We start from the raw sequence: 25,376 nt of genomic DNA on the forward strand, positions 1-25,376 counted from the left end.
TAATGGGAGCTCCATTGTAGGTATCTAACTGCCTTTCTCTTGCTGCTTTTAAGATTCTCTTTGTCTTTAACCTTTGGCATTTTAATTATGGTGTGTCTTGGTGTTGGCCTCTTTCGGTTCATCTTGTTTGTGACTCTCTGCATTTCCTGGGGTTGTATGTCTATTTCCTTCACCAGGTTAGGAAAGTTTTCTGACATTATTTCTTCCAATAGGTTCTCAATCCCTTGCTTTCTCTCTTCTCTTTCTTGTACCACTATTACGCAAATATCAGCATGCTGGATGTTGTCCCAGAGGTCCTTAAACAAACCTCATTTTTTAAAATATTTTTTTTCTTTTTGCTGTTCCAATTGCTGCTACCTTGTTTTCCAAATTGCTGATTCAATCCTCTGCTTCATCTAGTCTGTTGGTGATTCCTTCTAGTGAATTCTTCCTTTCTGTTATTATATTCTTCATTTCTGACTGGTTCTTTTTTATGGGTTATATGTCTTTTTTTATGCTTGCTTTCTCTTTGTTGGAGTTCTCACTAAGTTCCCTGAGTATCCTTATATTGTTTTAAATTCAGTATCTAGTAGTTTGCTTGCCTCCATTATACTTAGCTCTTTTTCTGGAGTTTTCTCATTTCATTTCCTATATATTTCTTTGTTTCCTAATTTTGGCTGCTTCTCTGTGTTTGTTTCTATTTATTAGGTAGATATGCTACATCTCCTAGTCTTCATTGGGTGGCCTTATATAGTAGGTGCCCTGAGGAGTCCAATGACAGTCTCCCTGGTCACCTGCACCAGGTGCTCCAGGAGTGCCCCTTGTGTGGGTTGCGTGTGCCCTCCTACTATAGTTGATCCTTGATTGCTGTCTGCATATCAGTGGGTGGGATTGACTCTTAGGCTGACTAACTGTGGGGTTTGGCCATGTCCACAGCTTATGGGCTGCTGGTGGGGGAGTAAGATTTGCCCCAGTGAGCTTTAGTGCCTGCTGAGACTGCCCTTTGGGTGTGCCACTTGTGGGGCTAATTGGGTGGTGCTCTACTGTGTTCTGAACCCAACCTGCAGGGATGTTAGTGGTGGGGCATCTTGGGAGGGGCCCCAGTACAGTCCCAGGTCATCCACTGTCTGTGACTAACTGTGGACTAGCTGGTAGGAGCTACAAAGCAATTCATATTTGGTCACTCCCTGTGCTGGACCTAGAAGCTCATGAGAGAGTCCACATGGTGAATTGAGGATAGCTGCCACCAATACCAGGCCTGAGGTAGCAAAAGGCCCAGGGCACCTGAGGCCTGCTGCTGCCTACCAGCTCCTGTGAGGCTTAGGCATTGATAGAGCCTCCTGCAGTATGGGTTCTGGGTCAGGCAGAGCTTCAGGGAGTCACCAGGGTGGAACGAGTGGTATTTACCATGTTAATGTATATTTCGGTTTGGTGCCAGTGCTGAGCCTGGAACTACTCAGCAAAAGTCTCAGAGCACACTGAGTCCAGCCACTGCCTGACTGGGTCCCTTGGACTCCCAAGAGTTGTCCAACAAGAGTATAATGTAGGTATAGCAAGGGCAGCTGCTAGCCGAGAAAGTGCCTCCAATGTTGGGTGAGTTGGATGGGGCAAGGCCCCAGGGATCACCAAAGTGGAGTGAGCAGAGCTCACGAGGCCACAGTAGATTCAGATTTGGCCATGTAGGGAGGCCTCAACACAGGAAATATAGCACCCACCTGCTGGCTGCACAGGAGGAGAATTCTAGACAGAGACAATGTAGACCGTCTTTCCAGTCTTCTCCCTGAAGCCACACAACTCAGTCTATCCCTGTATGTCTCTGACACCTCCCAGGTCATCAACCCTCTCCCAGAGCCTAAGGTGAGTGCCTGTGAGCAAGTATGTACACCATCCCTTAAGAAGAACTCTGGGCTTCCTGCAGTTTTCCATCCCACTGAGATGGTTAGAATCCCCACTGTTTTTCACAGCCAAATGTTGTGGGGGACTCCTCTTCCCAGCACCAGTATCGTGGGCTGCATAACCCAATGTGGGCCTGGAGTCCCTCGCTACTCTGGGAGGGACCTCTGCAGCCAAGATATCCCTCCTGATTCTCAGCCACCATATGCAGGCGTGGCACTGGCCCATTTTGCATTTCCACATCTCCTACCAATCTCGACATGGCTTCTTCTTTATATCCTTAGTTATAGAACTTCTGTTCACCTAGACTTCAAATGATTCTTCAGGTTGACTGTTCTATAATTTAGTTGTAATTTTAATGTGGTCATGGGAGAAGGCAAGCACAGTGTTTACTCTGCCATCTTGGATCCCCACTCTCCAACAATTATTTCTGAATGCCTGTTAGACTCCAGGCTCTGTGTAGACACTGTGGACAAATCTCTGAGATCCACCAGGTATGGTCCCTGTCCCAGAGGACAGAAATACGAGAGTGCTTGGAAAATGTTATAGCTTTAAACAATGTTATTATGTTGACTTTTATGTTAATCTTAACAAGTTTTCCTAGTATTAAGACTATTTAAAAATCATTTGTCTTCAAAATGTAGGCTTTGTTTTTATAGGACCAGAAATGAATTTGGAAAATTAGTGTTTTTATAAAATACTCCTAATTAAGCCATAAAGGTGAAGAAAGAAAACAAACCTAAAACATTTCAAGAAAACTTCAGTATTAGATTTGGGCTTATAAAAACTTTATATTACAATAATTATTAAGCACAAAATCTACAGAGTATTTTATAAACAGAAAAAGATTAAAATTCCCACCAGTCTTTAGAAAATTGAATTTGCTTCAGGGAGAAATGGATGTAAAGCAAAGGAATATTGGGTTAGCAAAGGGTCACCTGGTCCTAGGTGCTTAGGAGGCTAATCAAATACATAAAATAAAGATAATTCTAATCATGGTACAGAGTTATAAGTAAAATCAAGAAGGTACAAAAGTAAAACTAATAAGTTCATGTGGATATTAATGCCCTTCTCCACACTATTCAATTGTAACCACTGGAGTCTGAAAGAAATAGCAGCAGGCAAGATAGGCCAAATAATGCCAAGACAAATGCCAGCAAGGGTATTTTATCCACTGCTCCATTGAATTGGGCCAGTTTTACAAATAAGATCATCAGCTCTATTTCAATGTGGCTAAAATATTCCAGGTGCTAGAGTGCCATATTGAATGGTTACACAGCTTCTCCCAATCTATTTTCCCCAATGCCACTATCAACTGATTGAAAGGACTTCAGGTTTTGAAACTGTAATGTGCCTCACTCCCATGGGTGGGTATGTTGCTATGTAACAAAGAACATGCCAGTTCATCTTCCCTTAGCACTAGGCACAGCTGGAAGGAAAGAAAAGAAAACCCATTTTAAAACATTTTAAAACTACTCTCTATTCCAGACTATGAGACTGCTCTGTTTAGGATCTAAAATATGCTTACTTTAACCCATCTTTGTTGACACAGCCACAAACTTCAGCAAATACTGGAACCAGACTCAACTAGATTTCTTATAAACTTTCATATGTGAGCAAAATCCCCCTCTGATTTTGCCTAATGTTCATCTGCTATTATTTTTTACCAAGTTCTAAAAAGGAAATCTTCAGCATTCTCTATTCTGTATTTTACAGTAAAAAAAAAAAGAAAGAAAGAAAGAAAGAAAGAAAGAAAGAAAGAAAGAAAGAAAGAAAGAAAGAAAGAAAGAAAGAAAGAAAGAAAGAAAGAAAGAAAGAAAGCAAGCCAATTGGACAACACTTATCCATTTCAAGCTATAGGAAATTTTGTCTCTTCATTCTCTCAACAGCTTTTTTCTGATAGTTATCATTTGTCTTTATATGTTATAAGTAGTCCTTCTAACCCGTGGAACTCCCTCTGACTTCCAAAGTAATGAGGATAATTGGACTTCCATTTTCAGGGGGGAAAAAACACCGAAGCCAAAGCTTCAGGTTGGTTGGCGCAGGGTTGTGTTTGGGCAACCATCTTCTTTCTCAAAGAGCCCTAAATGTGTTCACAATTGGCTGACTCTCCACTGGCAGAAATGTACTGTCCTGTGTGCAAAGCTAAGGGCTCATGAACACTGGCCTTTGTCCTCAGACCCCCTCTCTGACCCAGCATCGTGCAGAAAGCCAGGAGCCCTGCCCCGAGGGATCTGAGCCTCTTCTTCCTCAGGCAGCAACTGGCTGTGTAACCTTAGGCAGGTCACTGGTAACGCCTCTGAGCTTCAGGGTCTTTGTCAGTAAAGTCTGGGTGATACCTTCTCTGCCTGAAAGCTTGGAAGTAGACCTTGCATTTTAGAGATCTAAGGTCCCTAACCACATACACCAGGCCCTAAATGTGTACGTCCCTGACACCCCTTCCCTCTCCCCACTCTCCCTCACTCCTTTCCCACACTATATGCAGTCCTGTCTCCAGCAAGCTGGAGGATTCCATGCCCCCCAAATAGGCCCTGTACTTCCTCATCTCCATCTCCCTGTTCCAGCTTCCCTCTCTTTCTAGATTTACCTCCTTCCACCTCTACTATTCAGACCCAGTTCCTGGGGCACCTACTCCATTAGGCCTTCCCTCCAGTAACAAATTCTTCCTCTTGTCCACTTCTTCCCTACAAAACTTTTCACATTCATTGTGGTATTAGAGCTATTTATATACAGCCACACATTCTCTATTAGATGTGGGCAGAAACCTCTGTTTACCCACATTTCTATCTCCCTCTCCTTCCCATCCCAAGGCCCACACCATCTTGATTTTCAGTAGATGTTCATTAAATATTTATTAGATCAATAAATAAAGCTTATAAGTGATAATCTCTCTTCATATGTAAGTGAGCATACAAAGTGGTGATCATATTGGCTAGCTAGCTTGAGATCATCTAAAGAAAAAGGAAAGCAGACACTCACTATGAAGTTAACAGTGCTATACGATAAGGATAAGCCACGGATACAGGGACATCAAAATCGTGTGATCTCTTCTAGCCCCTTAATTCTAGTTATGAAAACTTTTGGGAAAAGCAATGCGTGTGTGTTGCAGTTGGCTGCCCATGTTCATCCCCTAGCGACCGGTTCTTTGCCACGTCCCCTAGGCCAAGCTTAGTCAGCACAGGACATGGTAAATCTCCACTTAGAACAGCTGAGACCACCTCGCCTCCTTTTTGTACTGGAGTTCTGAACTCTCTAGCACTGTAATAAAGCACGTTCTCTACTACAAGTATTGGGAGAAAGGGAAGGGAGCTTAAATATATATTGAAACATCAATCTTGAAGTCAGATAGGGGAATTCATACATTTTAATGTGCCTCTTTTGTAAGATGGCACATTCCTACCCAGTTAGAAACAAGGTGACGAAGGATATGTTTTCCTTTCTGAGAAACCAAATACCTTCCTTCTTAAAAAGTCACATATGACTCCTCAAGTTTTAAAAAACAGTTTCCTGGCATATATGTAATGAAATATCAACACACAAGGGTTTCAGAAAGGAGTGAAATCAGGAGACCTGCATCTGAAGTCTCAAGTGCACAACACATGTTCACAATCCTAGTTCTTTGTGTAAGAGGCACAGCCCACGAGGCCCTCTCTGATCTGGCTCCAGTCACCCCACATTCTTGGGCACTTACACATGGAGCTGCTCCCATTGTGTGGACATAGCAGATATCTCCTCAGCTTTATGCCTTTGCTCAAGCCTAACACCCTCCTTCCTCTTCTCTGTTAGACGGAGCCCTTGAGGTCTCTGCTTCAACAGCCTCATTTCTGAACCCACCCCTGAGCAAGTTATTTGTGCCTGCATCTGTGCTCACGTGTGACTTTATTTAGTACTTGGTTCTTGGTTAGTTGGGCACCTATCCTGAAAGATATCATTTATCTCCTGAAATTAGCATGGTGCCTGACACAATTGTTTACTCATACCTGTCTTCCCACTTCCACAGTATAGAACTGTCACTCTGAAGTGTCTATTCAGCCAAGAATAAAATTTCACAAGCCCCTTCCATCTAGGTGGGGCTATCTAGGCAGCTTTCCCTGCAGTATATGAACAGAAATGATATTGGCCTCTTGCAGACGAAGTTGGTTAAGAAATGGCTGTGCCTTCTTCCCACTCCATTTCCCTGTCCACCAGTTGGAAGCCAAAGATCCCAAGGCCTGACAGGGTCACCAGATGGAAGGAACCTGAGTTCTTAAGTCACTGCACGGAAAAAAGCCTTGTGCCAACTAGGAACACCTTCATTAGATTGCTGCATGAGCAACAAATAAACTTCTGTGGGTTCAAGCCACTGGAAAATGGGGCTGGATTGGTTACAGTCACTTTACCCTAACTAATATAGATTAATTCTCACAAATGTATGTTTTATTTAATTAATTCTGTGTAACAAACAATGATTAGTCCCTCTAAAGTCTAAATCACAAGACAGATAAAGGAGAGGGAAGGAAATGTAGGAGGAAGCAAAAGGGAAGGGAGAAGGCAGGAAAAAAGGGAAGAAAAGAAAGGAAAGGAGGGAGAAAGGAAAGAAAAAGATATACATAATGAGGAACTGTAGTCAAACAGCCATCTCAAATGTAAGTTGCTGGGTTATCTCCTAACAAGCTCATTTGTTAATTTTGTTGCTATATCCACAATGCCTAACAGTCCCTGAGACATAGCAGATTTTCAATAAATATGTGCTGAATTGGTTAGTAAGTAAAATTATGAATTAATACCATGTCTTTGCTTCCTTATCAAAATGACCCAAGAAATCACATCGCCCTAACCTGAGCCTACAGATTATGGTATTTTATCAAGTACAAAATAATTTCTCTCCTCCAAAAGTTTAAGAAACAACATATCAGACTAAAATATGCACCTGAATGGCTATGATGTGCCAAGTGTCCCACGGAATCCATGTTTCCTGGAAGCTGTCGTCTAAAATAATAGCGTACTGCTTGTTATTAAAGAGCTCATATTTAATGGCTGACTCTGAACTAGATAAAAGGCAGGGTTTTTCTCCCTTTCTTATCCTAATCTCCAAACCAAGTTATTTATTATTATAAGAATTTTTAGAGAAACCTTCGGAAGATATTTTTGGGGAGGAAGATCAGGGAGAAGGAGAAATTTCTAAAACAGAAAAAATAATCCAACCTTAATAGCAAGTAAAGGAAGAAGAGACCACATGTGGTGATGAGACCAATTTAATCTACATTCTATGGTCCAATGGTCCAATTATATATTGCAGTATATATATAATGCTAAATTTTGCCCAGTCGTGCTAATCAGACAGCAGCTCACTGTGTCTGTTTATCTCTAAGCCATTACCCAGTTGTACAGTAAATCTGCATTTCCAGAGATGGTCTAAAATAGAAACCCATACTGGCTAAATTTGTTTTGGGACATATTAGGCAACAGCTAGAAATTTTTAAATGACCAACTGGTATTCTGCTGAGGCATTGAATGAATTGATTAGGGAAAAGCTAAAAATTGAATAGTATTTTCTGGACTAGGCTAAGGTTAGTGCTGCCTGTGAAAATACGTAACTACGAAGAGAACAGCTATCAATCAGAACTTATTTCCAAATAGAAATATGAAATAAAATGGGAATGTTTTATTTTCCCCACTTTATGTCCATTGACAACTAGGTCAATGGTACAATTAAGCCCTCAGAAATACACCCAAACTCCCACCACTAAAATGATAAAGGAGGTAAGTTTTCCCACCAGCCATAGGTTATTTCTCAGTTGAGATAATCTTTGATCAGAAGATGGGCATATATACTCTGAAAAGGGCTGACACTCAATGGACCAATAGCATGTGATGGATTGGTTTCTAACGTGGAGTATATGGTGCTGCCTTTGAGAAAAGGGCCCTCTTGAGAGACAAGCCCAGCTATTGTTTGGCTGCTCTCATGTTAGCGAGTGCCCTGCGGTAACCCTCGTGCTCTGAAATACTCATATTGGTTATTTCAAAGTTGGGTGCAGAATTGTGCTTTCCCGTGTCTGTCACTAATGACTTGCAGCTGTTGCTAATCTGTGCCTCTGATTTCCTTTGATTACTATGTGTATTGATGCCTGTGGTAAATAGGCATCTGCCAGGTGCCAGCACAATCAGGGGAAAAATATAAAAAGTTCCCTGTTTCAAATTCAATGTGACATTGTGCAAGTTGAGAGGCAGCCATTTAACTATTCAGAGGAAACAGCTTCCTGGGGCACCTCCGGCCTCCTGGCCAGGGACATTCCTCCCATTCTCCCCCCTCCCCACAATGATGCTGATTTTCTTTAGGATTGTTTTCAGACACAAGAACAGGGTTTCCACACCACATGACATCAGCAGAGCAAAATATCTGAGTGGTTATGACCCAAGTTTCCAGAGAGCAAGTGGCCAATTTAAACTTTAAAGAACCTTACCTGCCCCCTCAAGTTCTCAGAAGTTTCTCCACCACAGTGGCCCTGTGTTTTTCCCTCGGAGGAGCATGTTTCACTCAGGAAAGGCCCTGGGCAATAGCATCTTCTCCTTTAGGAGAACCAAGTGGTAATCTGCAATAAAACAGAACAAGATGGAGGCTTTCCCAGGAAAGATCTAAAAGTGATTGTGATCAAAAACCAACACCTGCAGGTACAATGGAAAGTAGCTTCCCTTGAGTACTTTTTCTTATATTTTTGTTTTTCAGTTCTTAGGAAAACTATAGACAGAGGTAGACTCTAGCGCAGCAATCTTAGAGCACAATGTGGAAGAAAGAAATGAGCCTCTGGTGTCCGTGGTAGGGGTTTCCCTCATGACTTCCTTAACCCTCCTTTACTGCAGCAGAAAAAGTGCTATCCTCCTGGACAGCAGATGCTGACTCTCCCTAGCCAGCAATGGGAGTTACTCTGCTTTCCACAGGCTTCTCCTCCTTCCACCTGTATATCATGGAGACAATGACACTTTGACAGGTTCACTGTTTCCTGTTCTAAAAAGAAAATCTTCAGTGTCGATGCCTGTCCATTATTTTATCATTGCTAGGAAATAGAGCAAGAGGCAGGTTGTTAGGTTGCAAAGTTAGGCACCCCAAGAAAGATGACCAAAGAATGAAGAGTGAACAAATTAATCTTACAATACCCTGTTTCCCCAAAAATAAAACCTAGCCAGACCATCAGCTCTAATGCATCTTTTGGAGCAAAATTAATATAAGACCCAGAATTATTATATCATATCATATCATATCATGTCATATTATATAAGTCTTGGTCTTATAGTAAAATAAGACCAGGTCTTATATTAATTTTTGCTCCAAAGACACATTAGAGCTGATGGTCCGGCTAGGTCTTATTTTCGGGGAAACACGGTATTAGGAGAAAAGTCCATGAGATTCCAAGATATGTTGACCTTAAATAGGTTATCTGAACTTTTCAAAAACTTGATATAAAAATGAGCATCTGATGGATTTTTTTTTTAATATCTACTTGGGCAGTTTTAAAACTCAGACTGTGGCTGGGACATTGATATAAAAGCAGATCAAGAATGTTTGGTCTTCTTCCATCAAACTGGAACAAAGCCACCTTCAAAAATTGGTCAGTAACACAGTACAGGCATACCTCGGAGATACTGCCGGTCTAGTTCCAGACCACCACAATAAAGTGAGTGTCACAATAAAGCAAGTCATAACCCTTATGCTGGTGTGGAGGACCTTGCCTTCAATTTGTAAAAAACACATCTGTGAAGCAGAATAAAGCAAAATGCAATAAAACGAGGTATGCCTGTATATCCCAATAGTAGATAAAAGAAGTCTGAAAATAAAGAGGACCTCATATAAATATCTAAGTCAGAAGAAATAATTATAAATAAATGCCTCTTAGCCCAGCGATTAAGAGAAACAGATGTGTCATAATAATCACCTAGATATTGGCTGCAGGATTCAAAAGGAAACCTCTGGGTCAACCAAAGTACAAGATTAAAAATAAAGGGATATAGGATAATAAATCAGCAAGACTGTGAGTCAACATTCTTGGGAAAAAATATTATAACATTCCCTGGGTATTCAGACAACAAATACTTCAAAAATATTTCACTACACTGCATTTTATTTATTTAAAGACAATGGTTTAAAAAGAAAAATCCCAGATCCAAACTAGAAGCTAGTCAAAATCTAAGAGTCTTGATAGATTGGAAAGGGAAGACTTTACTGAGATATAGCAAATGCTGCCAAGGAGACTGGCTGAAGGTAAAGACATCAAAAAGATTTGAGTCTGCTTCTCCCATTTTAATCAGAAAGTTTGCAAAGTATGCAAAAGAATCTCTTTTCTCAATGAGTCAGAGAACAGATGGAATGAGATGAGGTGTACAGTTGATAATTTAGAAAGTTGGTACCGTGTTTCCCTGAAAATAAGACCGGGTCTTATATTAATTCTTGCTCCAAAGACGCACGCATTAGGGCTTCCTTTCAGGGGATGTCATCCTGAAAAATCATGCTAGGGCTTATTTTCCAGTTAGGTCTTATTTTGGGGGAAACACGGTAGAAAAAGTCTGGCTAGGGGCATGTATTACCCTATTAATAGCAGTCCACACAGCCACCTCCCCACCATCCCCATTTCCTAAAGGAATAAATGTCAGGAACAACACATTCGACCTCACAAACAAACTGCATGGCAGAGAAATCCGTGGTTTCCCAGCTCCTTAATATGACCTCTTGTAATCTTAGTAGTTGCCTTTAAATTGCTATCAACACATCTGAACACAGTATTTTCCAGAGAGACCTGCAAAAGGAGATGTCTTATTGGAGCTCTGTCAAGGGTTTGAAGACTGCTCATGCAAGGACGGTGAGCAGAATCCTGCATAGGCAGCAAGAGGTAATTGCAACCAAGTGAAGTAACCAGCTGGATGTTTTGTCTAGCAACCTCCCTGCTCTATCCGCAATGAAACTCTTGCCCAGTGACTTGGAGGAATTAGAAAAATCACAAAAGAAATTCCCTAAATGTGAATGCGAAGCTGTCGCCCTGAGTATCACTTTCATCACTGGGTAAAGGTGTGTACATATCAAATGCTTAAGGGTACCAGTTCCACATTTAATTCAGCTCATTGGAATGGCAATTGCTTCTTTGCCAAACATTTACATAGGAGTCTTGGGACTGGGTTCCCAAATAGTGAGGCAAATGGAGTTATCACTGTGAACTTCTCTGCAAATTAAAATATAAAATAATTAAAACATAAAAAGAATTTTGAAAAAATGCTGAACATTGTCTATTCCCTTTTATAGATTCCTAAAATATATTAACACATTATAGACCCTGAGGAATCCCGAAGTTCAGTATAATTTAACAGTTTAATCCAGAATATCCTAAATGTATTTGATGGATATTTTCTTTATGCCGGTAACACCTGTAAATATACCAGAAAAAGTGTTTCACGGCCATGCTATTTTATACATTTTCGTTTGCCTATATCAAAACAGAACGTTTTATTATTTACAAATTGGCAAATAGAGGGAATACTTCTATGATAGATTGTCATCTATAAAATTTGGTCCATAAACTGGTCATAATACTTAATTAATGGGCCTTGGCAATAATAAGATGAGACAAAAATTACTGTTCAGTTGAAATCCTGTGGCACGATGAGTTAATTCTGGGTCTTTATTCCTTAATTGCTTATTATATGTTCTGTGAAATATTTCATTTGTATTAATGAAAGTGGGCTATGTTATGATTTTTGCCAAAAAAAAAAAAAAAGTGTGATCTCAGGGAAATTCTACAAATGTTTCATAATAGCATTCATCCTCTAGTCCACCACCCCCAAAATCTCTATGTAAATAGCTAGTAAAATGAATGTTGAAGAAGACCTTCTATAGGAAAATTATGCAAAAGAGTCTGAGGGTTTGTGCTCCTTGTTTTGGGGCTTTTTAAATTCAGTAGATAAGACAAGATAACTATGATAATAATTAAAGACAAAATACTATAAATGCTGTGAGAGACTAAAAGAGGGTTAGTTCTCAATTACAACTGGGAATATCAGGCAAAGCTTCATGAAGTTGACGTCATTTGAGTAGCGCGCTGGAGAATGAGTTGATTATTAATAAGGAAAGATGAGGGAAGGAAGAGTGCTGCATGACTAAGGAGAAATATCAGGAAATGAAAGAGACAAGTAGGGCATGGCCAGTTAGCTCAGTTGGTTAGAGCACGGTGTGCCTAACAATAAGGTTGCCGGTTCGATCCCCACATGGGCTACTGTGAGCTGCGCCCTCCACAACTAGAATGAAACAACTTGACTTGGAGCTGATGAGTCCTGGAAAAACACACTTAAAATTTAAAAAAATACTTTTTAAGTTAAAACAAAAGGAAAAGAGACAAGTTGTATTTAGATTTTCTGGAGTCTTCAATAGTGGGTAGGACATCTGTAATGTGAAAAATAAATTCAGTAAACAGTAAAGGGCCATGAAATTCCTGGAAAGAAGTGGCCCCTAAAAGAGCTACACCCAGGGAATAGCATGTAGAATGATTGAGGAGAGCAATTCGAAGCAATGGTTCTCAGTGTGGTCCCCAGGGTGGCAGCAGCTGGGGCCATGTCAGAAATGCACATTCTCGGTTTCCACCCCAGACGTACTGAATTAGAAACTCAGAAAGTGGAGGCTAGGAATTTGTGTTTTAACAAGTCCTTCAGAGAGATTCGGGTGCAAGTTTAAGTTTGAAAACCACTGGTCTAAAGACAAGGAAATCAATTACGAGATCATTTTAATCATCCAGATAACTGGTAATGAGTTAATCCAGGTAAAATAATCATAGTAAGAAGGTAAAGGATAGAACAAATGGGGGGAAAGCAACAGATTTCACCAAAAGATCAGCGATCTGAAGGATGCAATCACATCTCTTCAAACGCCGTCCCAAATTTCCCACACAGATGACCACCATTCGTTTTTTACCCCAGTGTGTAAGTGATATTGCAGAAGTACAACTGAACAACTTCTGAGGACTAACTGAATATAAGGAATGAGGGGGAGAGAGATTTTAAAATAACTCCAAGTCTTAAGCCTCAGAAACAGGCAGTTTAGAGATGTCTTTAACAAAAAGACAAGAAAAGCAGGAAGAGATGCAGATGGGAAAATGGGATGAATCCATGTGTTTAGCTTTTATTTATTTATACCCCTATCTAGTGAAGAAAGAATTTACAGAAGTTTAGAAAAATGTATACTATACAGTAAGGTAAAATAACATAAGGCAAAATAAACATAAGAAAGAAAAAATGAGGCCAGAGAAAAATGAGGGTAGGAAAGTAAGATGAACCCGTGAGTGAGCCAGAAGAGAGCCAAAAATCTGAGTTTAAGCTTCCTTTCAATAATGACCCTTTGGAAAGATTCACAAGATCCATGACAGCAAAACAAATCAGTTACTTAGGAAAAGCCCATTTCTTCTTTGTACTGAAACCAAGGAGAAATTTCCTCCTTAGACCATCAAAGAGAAGATTTATAATGTAGCAAACAATGTTCTCAGTAACTGCCTTTGGAGATAAATAATTTGGTTTGAAAGCATCACGTGGGAATTGTGTGTGCCCTTAAAACAATGAAGGGAATATGTCCTGCAAAAAGCTGAGAATGTGAATTTGACACTCAAGAAGAAAATCAGGAGTAAAAATATGAATGAATTGAGAATTTTCCCACATGAAACTGTTGCCTGGTGGGTAGATGACAACACATTAAGAGAAACAGAATTGAAAAGGTCCTGCTGTTATTAGGGTTTAGAAAACACTGCTTAAATAAAGATTTAATATTTTCACAAAGATTATATATTAACAGGTTTCAAACATGAATGAATATTTAATTGAAAATATAAAAATGTTTCCCTCTTGGGAAAAAAAAACATAAATTCATCAAAGTTTAAATTTATAAACCAGATGAATTATTAGCATTCTAAAAGATTCAACATCAAATATCAACTCGATTTGTATTGACTAGCAATTGCCCTTGGAGAAGTCAATTTATAAAATTCATTTATTGCTAGTTTTTGAAAAACACATCTATTGCATTAGGTGTGGTAAATATATTTTAAAACTATAATCCCAAAAATGTGTCAGAAAACAGTTTTCACAATAAATGTAATATGACATACATCTACAAACTCTGTTGGTTAGATTCATTATTCTATGTCATTGAACAGAACTATGTGATAAGGCTATTTCAAAAAAGTAAATATATTCCAAAAATCAGTGTATGACTTCAGGACTGTTTTGGATGTAACTATCAGAAACTGATTCTGACTTTAAAAATGTGTATGTGTGTGTATATATAAATATATATATATATAATTTTTAATATATAATAAAAATGTTAATATATAATAAAATTTTTGTTACATATTTTTAAATAAATTAAAATTTTCTATATAATAATTATATACATGTATATATATATATATATATTTTATTGGGATGATATATGAAGTGGCTCACAGGTCAAAGCAGATGTTGACAGTAAGGCCACAAGATAGAGACAGCAGCGTCTAAAGGGCAGAGTGCTCAGGAGTCAATACTGTCATCAGGATGAATCAGCCTCCATGTTTTCCATCCTCTACTGCTCGAACTAAGATCCCCTATCCTGGGACAGAGAGCATTGGTTCATATGCCCATCTCATGGCTAGAGAAAGGCAGGGCCCCTCGATCCACAGCCCTTCTCAGACAGCCCTTCTTACAGAATGTTAAGGCTATGCTATGGCAAAAGACAACCCTCAGGGAAAAAACGTCCCCCACATGCAGCAAGTGTGCATTTCTGATAGGAAAGCTAAAACACACACGGACATTTACATATAATATGAATCTAACCATCACCCAGAAGCTGGCGTATTTTCACATTCACATTCCTTGAATATCTTAGGAAACCAGGCATTTTCCATAGGTTATTATCAACTCACAAGGACTCCTCTTTGGTTCAGGAGGACTTTTTTCTATCAATAAGAATGTGACTGGAGCATTTCATGTTGTTTCTACATTTATAAAAATTAAAAGAAACAAAGGGTATTGTCAACCTTATGTTTGAAATAATCCAACATTAAACTAAAATATTAATGCAACCTTAGACAATGTTAATGGAAAATTAAGCCCAAATGACAGGAAATACAGTCTCAGTGCCTTCTGTGCTGTTTAGACAGAACATTGTTTTGAATTCTGAGTTTTATAATTTAGAAAAGAGGAGGCAAATTAAAAGAAACCATCAGAATAACAATGAAGGGAAATGGGAACACTTCATATGTAGAGAAGAGGATGTGGGAAGGGAATGATGGTAGTCTTGAGTATACTATGCTGTAATGCAAAGAAAAACTGAACATATTCTCCAAAGATCTAGAACCTAGTTCCTACTCTTTTCCAATTTGCTGTGTGATCTGAAGCAAGTTACTTGCCATCTCTGGGTCTTGGTCTTCATAGCAATAAAAGGAGGTGTTGCACTGTAGCTAATGGCAGAAGTTTTAACTAGACAGACCTAATTCAAATCCCACCTTCACTGCTTATTGGTTAAATGATTTTGTTCTGAGTCTCTATAAAATAAAGATACATAAAAATAAATTCTCCCTCAGAGTTTATTGTGAGGATTTTAAAAAGTAATGTAAATAAGAAGGCTGGTAGAGTGTCCAATACATAATAGATCATAAATCTAGAGTATTCAGTTACAAATTACATGCTATAATTGTAACTATTTGGTAATACAATTACATGAAATACCTGGAGTCCAGTTACAAGAAAAAAAGTAACGAAGTTTTCTGTGGTGTTGTAGGATCAGTGGGTGAAAGTTATAGGTAAATAGATTTTTCTTTAAAGAAATAATTTTCTAATAACTGCAACCAATAAGAGAAAACGCTGATTTGTAAAGTAGCAAGTTCCCCAACACTAGAAAAATTCAAAAGAGGTAAGATCAATATCAACTGGGGTACTATAGAACAACTTCCTATATTTTGTATGAGTATATAAGGATATGAGGTTGCTTACAAACCCAAATGTCTATGAATTTCAGCTAACTGCAGTACCAACTACATTCATAGCTCATAATATTAATGTACCACTGCCCTCTAGTGTATAACCTAAGAAGATAAAATCACAGATACAAAAAAAAAGAAAAAGAGAAGAGAAGAGAAAAGAGAAGAGAAGAGAACAAAGAAAGAAAGAAAGAAAGAAAGAAAGAAAGAAAGAAAGAAAGAAAGAAAGAAAGAAAGAAAGAAAGAAAGAAAGAAAGAAAGAAAAGGAAGGGGGATAAAGCAAATTACGCAACCACCATACAAAATTGTGGTTGTGGGTTTTTTTATTTGTTTTGTTTTTGGCAAAAAGTCATCTCACTTATCATTGAGCAGAACCTTCACGTTTTCAGACGAGGAAACTGAAGAATAGAAAGCAAAATGATGAGCCCAAGATCGGCTACAGAGACTAGAATGCTGGCTGCTCACTGTCAGGGTTCCCCATCCCCCCCCCCCCCCCCCCCATTACACCGTGTTCCTGGTACCGCTGCACACAGCCAGGTCGTCCCTGGAGAGCATCACTTTATCTGAGCTGAAAATCCTTGGTTCCAGCCATATAACAAGTAAAGCATCACGAGCCCCACGCGTCCTCAATCACAAGTTCAAACCCTTACAACTATTTTGCTGAAAAAACAAACAATGGTTAATGAGGCCTTGTTGACAAGAACAGTCCGTTATCAGCAAGCTAATGACCACTCAGGCCACAGCAGGGCTGCCAGCCTACAATTAGGTCTGCAGCGATGTACACACAGAAAGGGACTCTAGTTATAATTAAACCTGACCCTTTAGTCCAATTGCTCATTATGAAAGAAAATAAAACAAAACACCCCACAACAAGAAGGCCTAAAACTAATACTTCAGTCCAGGGATGAAATTCTAGGCCACCAATCTATTAGTTCATGTCCAACTATCTGTCTATGAGTGAGCACTTAAGCTTATATTCTTATTCAAAATATTTTGTAATAAAGGGAAGGGGGGCTGTTTTTTTCATCTTAGTGAATTTAAAAGTCATGGCACATAGGATGGTGGATAATCTTTTGTTTTCTTCATTTTGCTTATTTAATACTTTCCAATTGTTTTTACTATTGGAAAAACATGTGTAAGTTGTGTAATTAAACACTAAAAACATACTGAATCTTGGTAAAATTTCTTTAAGTGATGAAATGTCTAGGTATTAAATACAAGAATACATATAGGACAAATCTTTCATAATTAGAAGGAGGCAATACGCTCTATTGAACAGCAACATGATGTCGTAAAAAGTTAGCATGGATTCTGGCATCTGAGCCAAGACAGACCAGAGTTTGCATGACAGCATTGTTAGTTAATATCTTTGAGATTTCGGACAAGTGTCTCAAATATTTAAGGAGGATGATTGTGATTAAATGAAAGATCTTATGTAAAGACCCTGGCAGATGCAAAACAAACTAATCCATAATTATAGTCTTCTTCCTATTTCCCATATGCCCCTGTGTTACCATTTTTTTCTCCCCATAATTCTAAGAGTATGTCTAAGTCTAGAAAGAAAGATGCCTTACTAAGAATGACCTACCTATTTAAAGCCTTGGATTGCTGAGGAAAGTAGTAAGAAGAGATGGAGAGGAGGAGGTAGGTAGGTGTTGACTAAAAACAAGAGGGAACAGCTTCATTTAGATTTTAACTCTCTGGAGTGTTGAGAAGATAGTAAGGAGAAAGGAAGAGAAAGTGAAGCTAATGAGATTAGGAAAGACTTGTTTTCTCCATTTCTTCCCACTTAGTCCCCTTCTTTCCTTATTGCCTCTTTTAGATTTTCCTATGGAAATGAAAGTCTTTCTTATTTCTGATCATTCCACTCTTCATCTGCAACTTTTCCTGGCTCTTTAAGAAGCCTGCCCCCTGTTGCAGTGCTTTTCAATTAATCTCACCAGCATTTTCTGGAACCAAATGTCATAAATTTGATTTTCATTACATTATACTTTCTTATGCATTCCTTCAATCTGTTTGTCTCTACTGGTCTCTCATCCATCTGTCTAAAAGCATTCTGAGGTTTTCTCTGTACTTAATATTCAATCCTGCAAGCCTATAAATGGGCACATTCCCCTTTCTGGGTAATAGAAAGGGGAAGGACTGTGAAGAATATACTGTTTTGTAAAAAGCTAGTTCTTATGCTCAAGGGGCTTATAATTTAGTTGTGGAGACAAGATTGCTACTTAACTAGAAACAATGGTGATCAATAAAAGGCAGCATATAATTAAGTCCTAAATTGTGTTGTCAGGCTCTGAGTTTCTATAGTCTGGGAGATGCATGAGGGGGAGTTCCCCAGGATGGTGTGGTCAGGGATGTGTTGAAGAAAGTACCAGAACAGAATATTGCACATCCAATTACTCAATAAATGTGCTTTGATTTTCATTTTATTTGAGATGAAATGTTAGTTAAACCTTAAAAATCATTACCATAAGATCATCAATTCTCCTATCCATTTGACAATTACCCTTATTCATTGAATTTAAGATGTATATTAGTTCACATTTTAACAACTCTGAAACAAGGTGCATCTTTTAATCAATAATTCAGCAGGTATCATAAAGTAATTGGCAGCACTTTTCTTTCTTTTCTTTCTCATAAAATAATGGTATAGCTTACAACTGATAACTTCTTAGATTCCATGAAATACATTGTTTATTGCAGATCTAGTATATTTCATGCTATTATTCTGAACCCTATGGATATGTGAACAACAATATAAAGTGTCTCTCTTGTGGAGCTTGCACTGTGGCGAAAGATGTATAATAAACAAATGAACAAATATATGATACATTGAAGGTAGGTGTTGTAATAAAGACTGAGAGTGAAAATTAGATTTAAGCCTAGAGCCCAATCTACTGTGTTAGAAAAGAAAAAGTTTTCAGAAGCAAATTTTTTAAAAAATCAGATTTCACATAAAAAGAAAATAAAATTTGGAAGGAATTGAATATAATGTGATGATACAATGTGTATTGGATATAATGATCAAAGTAGCCAATTAATCGAAAGAAGTCAAAGTTGGTAACTGTCTTCAAAGACACAGTAGAGTCCTACACAGTCTTGTCTTACTTAGCAATTTTGTCAAATACGAAATTACATTTGTATCCAATTTGCAGATGACAAATCCTGGAAGGCTCACCAATATATTAGATGATGGAGTTAAGATACAAAAAAGATAAAGATAGAATAAAACAATAGGCTGAACCTATCTTAATAAAAATAGTCATCAAGTCCTGCTTTCAGATTAAGATTTTCATTTGCAAAAGAACAGAAGACATAAGGCCATAGTATATGTAAAAAGATTTGGGGGTTTTAGTTGCTGGCAAACTCTACATGAGGTAGAAGTTCTGAGACTAAACTTTTTTAAGTACGCCATGTTAAATACATCTTTCTCCACTTGTATGTTCTGGAGTCATATTGTATTCGGTTTCGGCTGGCATTATTCAGACAGGGATTCTTCAGCAAGAATCAAATGACATAGATTTGCTTCAAAGAATCTATGAATCTATGTAACATTTTATTTTGGAATATGTGTTTTCTAAGGAAGAATCTTCCTTCAGGTTCTCTAAGTACTTAGAGCCATTGTTTTAAAAGGAACATTGTTGACAAATTACTGTGGATCCAAAAGAGAATGACTAGGTTGAAGAAGGATCTAGGAAACAAACCACGTGAGGAAAGGTTGAAGAAGGATAAGAAGAAACTAACGAGTGGAGAGAGATGATGACTGCCTTTTAATACTTGAAGGATTTTCTTGTTGAAGAGAGCTTGGGTGTAGTTTATGTGACTTGGGTCAGTAGAACAAGAATGAAAAAATTTAAGTCACTAAGAAATAGTTTCCCACATTGTAGAATCAGAACTACCTTAAAATGCTACTGGCTGCCCTATGAGACTGTGGGTTTCTTCCTGGAGATATTCATGGAGATGCAATGATACTGTAATCTGCATACTATATTTTTTTCTTGGAGATTTACAATGTATATCATGTATATTTACAATGTATATCATTATATTAAAGTCTCAGAGGAAACCTTTGGTAAAGAAACTGAGTATTGCCCAACCCAACCTGACACATAACACATTTTTAAAAGACACTTCTTGAACTTGACAACAAAAGCTGGAAAACACAGTATGGGTTGAACCCCTGATCTCAAGAGTCATCAGCAATTTTTTTCTATAAAGGGCCAGGTAGTAAATAATTTCAGCTTCGTGTATTATATGGTCTTTGACCCAACTACTTAACTCTGCTATTGTAGCAGAAAACAGCATGGATAGTACATACACAAATGAACATGGCTGAGTTCCAGTGAAAACCTCATTTATAAACACAGGTCTCAAGTTCATTGGCCCTACTCTATAGTTTGCCAATCCCCAGACTAGATAGCTGCTCCTAAACGCTCCTAGACTGCTACAACTGTATGCCTCTCAGATCTGAACCTAGAGACCTATTTACCCACAAGCATATATAGTAGCCACAGGGTCCCCAGATTTTTAGGAAGGCTACAAAGCAAACAAATTAGAAAAGGGGGCAGCAATGTTTATAGTGCATTGTGAGCAGAGATGAACCCATTTACAAATTTTTGCTCAAAGACCTAGAATTTAAACTCATCTCAACACTATATGGCCATCCAGATAGACTCAGAGAATCCTGCACGACAAAGAACAGGCCTTTTTACCACCACAGGTAGGAGAGCAAGCAGGTGATTAGTGAGGTCTGTATCCTCGGCCCTGGCTTGTTCCACTGCGGTCAATTACACAGCTGGTTACAAACATGTATCTGCACCTGTTCAAGATTTCAAGTGTGCTGATATCCTATTAATTAAACAACTCCTTAAAAGCAGGTTAAAAACAAATTAGACTCTGCCATCTTGTGCCTGTCCCAGCCTTCCCTCAGTGGCCCTTCATCTACAAGGGATTATCTACAGAGGGTAAGGAGCAATGTTTCTTTTTTAATTAAGGAGGGGCTCATTATCCTCTATCAATTAATCCTGCCACCATTTAGTGAAAACAGTTGTTGGTACACAGTACAGATTAGTGACTAATTAATAAGTGTTGATTAGCTAAGATCCCTCATAAGGTAGAACAGACAACAGCCACCTTTCACATGGGACCATTGATTAATTAGAACAGGGACATCAACAGTCTAAAATGAAAGACAGGCATAATAATGACCCTCACCTTCCTAAATGGGTTAAGACACAGCAGTCTATAGCTAACCAGTCAGTACATCTTCCAAATGTAATATTTTCAAATGACTTGTCAAGGATATCTCGCTTAGAATCAACGAGAAAGGGAAGGAACTAGAACCATGACAGATGATTGTGGGAGCTTGTCTCAGGAAGGTAGAAAATTATCCTGTACATGTAGGATATACACAATACTGTAGAACGTAGGACATGAATACTTACATATATTTTGATATTCCTGTTAATATTTTAAAATGTTATTTTTACTAGGAGCATGGAATAGTGGGTAAAAACAGGAAACTGAGATTTGGGATTTGATCAGTTACAGATCAAGCATAATTTTCATGTTTCTATTATAGCAGTTCTTGTGGCATGTCATAATTACCTGTTATATATACATCACTTACACACACAAGTACAGCTTTACAGTTGACATTCAATAAATAAATGTGGTAACTTGCACATGAGGCAATTTCCTATATTAATAACTACATAGATTACCACGATTAATCTTTACTTTTTGAAACTCTGGAAAGCAGAGGGTTTGTAGCAGGATTGTCATTCATGCTCTTCCTTTACCAGGGGCACCCCCAGAAAATAAAAACATATAGTCATCAAGAGCCTACTATGTGCCAACAGCTGACTTTATTTTGGATAGTGCTTACATAGTAAAAGTTAGTGTAAAAACAATCCAGACTTACATGTCGATAGTTGCAAAGAGCATCTGAGCTTCAAGCACCGTACTCTAAATATTGAGATTTAAAAGTCTCTATTCCTCCAGACTTTCAGTTACCCAGGCTTCAATTGTAAATTTTTTTCTCCATTAGATGTCACTACTACCTCTTAATTCTTTCTTCTTTCCTTTCTTTCTTCTTCATCAATACCTTGGTAGCATGCATATTATTTTATTATTCTTTGCCTAACAATTTGGTAATTTTTTTTAAATTTGTAGTGTCTAGTGTTGACAAGGCTATGAGGATACAGGTACACTAATACATTGCTGGAAGAGATGTGTATGGGAGAACAATTTGAAAATATGTTGAACCAGCATTTCTACTCCTAGGAATTTAGCCTTCAAAAGCACTCCCATACTATGGAAAGTTTATGACTGAATAGGTTTAAAAAGCACAAATTGCCTTCAATACAAAGATGGTTCATTCACACAGTGGAAAACTATGAAACTCTTGAATACAATGATATACAATTAGATGGGCTCATATAAAAAGGTGCCCAATACATATAGCTAAGTAAAAAAGCAAATTGCAAAAGAGTGTTGTTCCCTTGTAATACAAATAAGGATATTAATTATAACAACAATATAAAACATTAATATATGTTCAGGGAAAAGAAAAGCGATAGAAAAAAATCTCAAATGATTGAGCATGATCACCTTTGGAGAATGGCAGTATAAAGGACTTCTAATTTCTATGTTATTTATTAAATGAGTTAATATTTGTAAATCCTTAAACCAGATTAAACATACTAAGTGCTAAATAAGGTTTACTGAATGAAACAAAACTAAAGCATAATAATATGAAAAATATATAAATTGTATTATTATGCTAATACTAAAAACAAAAATGAAAAAATAAAATTTTTATTAGATTTCCTATTTCTTTGAGTGGAAGATGGCCTCTTTTGAATGATTATTTTGAATCTTGCTAGAAATCCTAAATTATTGTTTTCAGCTTATCTTTCCAAAGGAAGCATCATTAAAGGATTGAGAAGGCTTTGCACACCTATACGTTACCCAAGAAATGGCAGAACTCCAAGGAATTTTGTGAAAGGTAGGTAACTTACTGTCCTAGGACATTTGCCACTCTTCTGCTTAGGAGTCATTTTGGAAATAGGGCAAACACACTTAGCTTGTTCTCACTCAAATGTTCTTTCATGGAAGGTGTTCATGAAGTTCTCTCAGCCAGAGACAAGGGTGGCTAGGGCCTGGTAAATGACTGTGGACATGAGTAAAATGGGTGGATTGTAGAACTATTTAGGAGGTTGAAAACAGCGGGATTTATGTAACTTTGAAGTTCTGAAGTCATCCTGGAGCCCTTGGAAACACAGGGAACTTGCCAAAACGGCAACAAGTAGACCTTGGCTGCAGCTTTTGAAAAAGGAATAAGAAGGAATCGGTAAGAGGGGTGAGGAAGGGAAAGGAGGAGGGCGAGGGAGGGCAAGTGGAAGAGAGAGAGAAGGAGGAGGCTCTAAAAGCCAGAGACATTTTCAGGCAAAAACAGCACGGCTAGATATGCTTTCTCCCAATATATAGAAACCAAACAAATGCTTCAAGATTTCAAAAACATCATTTAAAAAAAAGAAAAAAGAAAAATTGATGGTACCCACTATTTTGATACATCTATTTTCCAATTCTGGGAGATACTTATTGAAATACCTGGGTAACCCAGGAGTATTACAGCAAGATTCCTTGGGTCTGTTGCTGAGGGTAAGCCAACTTTAGGATTTCTGTTGGCACTCCTGCAGCCAAGAAATTCTTTTTCTTTTTCTAGAAGAAAAAGAAATCATGTAAAATCAAGAAGTCAAGGGCAGAGAACAGAAAAAATTAGATTGCAGTTAGGAAAAACTTAGCATGAAAGTCCACTGAGGGAAACATTCACTGGAGTTCCAGGGCAACTGGGACAAAACGGTAGTTGGTGCTCAGCTCTAAGCTTCCAGGTTCTATAAAGGCAGCTGATTTGATGGAGAAGTTTCAATATATGCAATATAATCATGGAAGTGCTTGACACATGGGAGTTTAATATGATTTTTTAACGGTCAAAGTAAATGTTTTTTAACAACTCTAAAGTTTTCCAGGTTAAAACTATAGCAGTATGGGCTTTGGCAATGGCTCCCAAATTTTTAAAGTATTTTTAAACCTCTTGGACATCAAAATACAGTTTTTTAGATGCCCCGGGAGTAACAGTTCTGCTCTGAGTGTCCATCTATTTAAAAATGTCTAACACACTTTATGAGGATATATGCCAGATGCATAGATAGTACTCAATAAATATTACTGAATGAATGAAAAAAGAGCATGCATATATGATACTGAATCGACAGGCAGTGCTTGTAGGGATCGACTCCCAATCTACAGATTGGGCCGTTCCCCTTGGAATGGAAATAAAGGGCCTCCATTGCCCATTTGACTATGTGTCAGAGCAAAACTGAAGCTATAAACCAATGCGAGAGTCTAAGCCTTGCCTGGATTTCCCCCAATTCCAAATGGAAACTGGGGAGCTTTCCATATGGCCTGTGTCCTGTTAGGCTTCTCAACATCCACAAACTGTTATACCTATTCCTCGCTTAACTAGTAAGCATGGGGGTCTGCACTTAGCCAGCAACATGGCTTCCCTGGTCTTCAGATATTGCTGAAAGGATAGCGCTGAAGGCACTAATGCTTCATTTTATCAAAACCTAGTTAAGAGACTCATATTTGTAAAGGACTGTTGGGCAATCTCTCTTTTCCTCTAGCTACAAAATCTATGCCCCTTGATCTCACTTATGTACGATCTAAAATAGTCAAACTCAGAGAAGCAGAGAGTAGAATGATGGTTGCCAGGAGCTGGGGGAAGGGAAAATGGGGAGGTAGAGGTCAAAGGGTATACAAAGTTTCAATTACAGCAAGACGAATAAGTTTTGGAGCGTGGTGGCTGTAGTTAACAATGCTAATGTCATTTGCTAAGAAGGTAGATTTTAAGTACTCTTTATCACACACACACACAAACATAAAAAAGATGAAGAAAAAGAAAATGATAACTATGTGAGGTGATGGATATGTTACTTAGCTTGGTTCTGGTGATTATTTCACAATGTACACATATATCAAAACAACATGTTGTACACCTTAAATATATAAATTCCTATCTGTCCATTACACCTCAATAAAGTTGCTCTAAAAAAGACTGATGCTTACATGAATCTGTTTTGCCAAATTGCTACTTAACTAGTCTGGATGCAACTGTTTGTTTTCCCTTCCCCAGAGAACTGCTTTCACCTAATTGCATTTTACATTGAAACCACTGGCTCCCGGTATAGAACATAAAAGGTGACACCCTGACTTGGAGGATGTTGTCTGGGACACCGGTCTCTGCAGTGCTCAGGTTCTCTACACAGGGGGCCAGGGAGCTGTGGATCTCAGGACCAGGAAGAGTTTTACTTCTCCTAAGCAACTGCTTTTTTTCTTTAAAGATATAATGAAATTTCTGTCGGTGATGGTATTTTCCTCCTGTGTTAAGAAAACTCAGAGCTAATTTTGTGAATCAGAGTTACCTCCAGTACTTTCAAAGAACTGATGGCACACATTTGTGTGTTCACCTTTCCC

The 25,376-nt window shown here is 38.2% G+C and overlaps 1 long non-coding RNA gene across 1 annotated transcript in view; it reads right to left on the bottom strand.

Annotated features, from left to right (window-relative positions):
• The window catches only part of LOC141572396 (uncharacterized), a 110,898-nt gene that overhangs the window by 78,897 nt on the left and 6,625 nt on the right, over nt 1–25,376 (bottom strand). The window contains exon 2 of the long non-coding RNA XR_012497759.1: nt 8,316–8,444. This is a non-coding gene — a long non-coding RNA (uncharacterized LOC141572396). The remainder of the gene's footprint in view (nt 1–8,315; nt 8,445–25,376) is intronic.

This window comes from Rhinolophus sinicus, linkage group LG06, assembly GCF_036562045.2.
Source record: "Rhinolophus sinicus isolate RSC01 linkage group LG06, ASM3656204v1, whole genome shotgun sequence".
Lineage (NCBI taxonomy): Eukaryota > Metazoa > Chordata > Mammalia > Chiroptera > Rhinolophidae > Rhinolophus > Rhinolophus sinicus.